The sequence below is a fragment of the Tigriopus californicus genome, chromosome 11 (assembly GCF_007210705.1).
Source record: "Tigriopus californicus strain San Diego chromosome 11, Tcal_SD_v2.1, whole genome shotgun sequence".
Classification (NCBI taxonomy): domain Eukaryota; kingdom Metazoa; phylum Arthropoda; class Copepoda; order Harpacticoida; family Harpacticidae; genus Tigriopus; species Tigriopus californicus.
The window spans coordinates 5949618-5951071 of record NC_081450.1 but is presented as its reverse complement, the minus strand read 5'-3'; positions in this window follow the sequence as shown (position 1 = coordinate 5951071).

Genomic DNA, 1454 nt, shown 5'->3' with positions numbered 1-1454 from the left:
CAAAATCCAGGAACATCCGCCCAAAATCCAGGAACATCCGCCCAAAATCCAGGAACATCCGCCCAAAATCCAGGAACATCCGCCCAAAATCCAGGAACATCCGCCCAAAATCTGGGAACAAAATCCGGGATGCGGCGACTAGGCCGGTTTTCGGCGACTAGGCCGGTTTTCGGCGACTAGGCCGGTTTTCGGCGACTAGGCCGGTTTTCGGCGACTAGGCCGGTTTTCGGCGACTAGACCAATATGGCCGGGACTCATGCCAAACGTCGGGGTCATCAATATGCCCGGGATGCGTGCCAAACGTTGGGGTCACCAATATGGCCGGGACTCATGCCAAACGTCGGGGTCACCAATATGGCGGCCAGGATGCAGAGACTAGGCCAGGACTCATGCCAAACGTCGGGGTCACCAATATGGCGGCCAGGTTGCGGAGACTAGGCCAGGACTCAAGCCAAACGTCGGAGTCACCACTATGGCGGATGCATGGTCCACCATCTAAATGAATCTAGAGATGGTAATTGACTAGTTTATTACCAAGGGTTCCTAGCTATTTATACATATCACAGATAGCACAATGTGAGCAAGCACATGCTCGCCACACATTCACCACCCACTTCTCCATGGTCCGAATACCTCAAAACCTGACGGAGGTGGATCGGAAAAGGAAAAAATCATTTCAACAAATGCTCCTGAGGCCGTGGTACAAAATACCAATGGTTGATCCAATTATGTTTTGGGCGTTATCCCCATCTGTTGTCGCGGCCCAAAAGGAGACGCGATTACCTATGCTCTGATCGATGAGGGATCTGACACCTCTTTTGCCAGTGATTCCTTGTTGAAGAGGATTGGATCTATGTATAAACCGTTCCAGAGACTTGAAGTGCACAACGCTACTGGGAGCCTCGGAATTAATTGTGTTGAAACCGATATACTAGTTGCAGCGACAGGTCTGGAACCAATCCATCATTTGATTGTCAAATCTCTGCCTGAGGTTTGTAAGAATTTACATGGTCTTTCGTGGCAATCAATCCAAAATCGTTGGAAACATCTCAAAGATATTCCTCTCCCTCAACATGGAGGAAAAGTTGAAATCCTATTAGCTTTGGACTCCGAAGCTTTGATCATGCCACTAGAATGGCGTTTCGGAACGAATCAAGAACCTTACGCGTTCTGGACACCATTTGGATGGGTTGCCAGAGGACGCATTCATGAAACAGATTCTCTGAAGTTCCACGTCAATTTTTTTCAGTGCAATGAGGGAAATCTCGACACGATTCTGTCAGATTTCTTCGCCACTGAATCTTATGGATCTGAACACGTGAATTTGGGGGAGAAGAGTACTTGTCTTGAAGACACCTATGCCCTGAAAATGATTAAAGAAAATGCCAGGAAGCATGAGGGTCGTCCTGGTTATGAAGTCGCCCTGCCTTGAATACCCGGAATGGAGAAGCCTA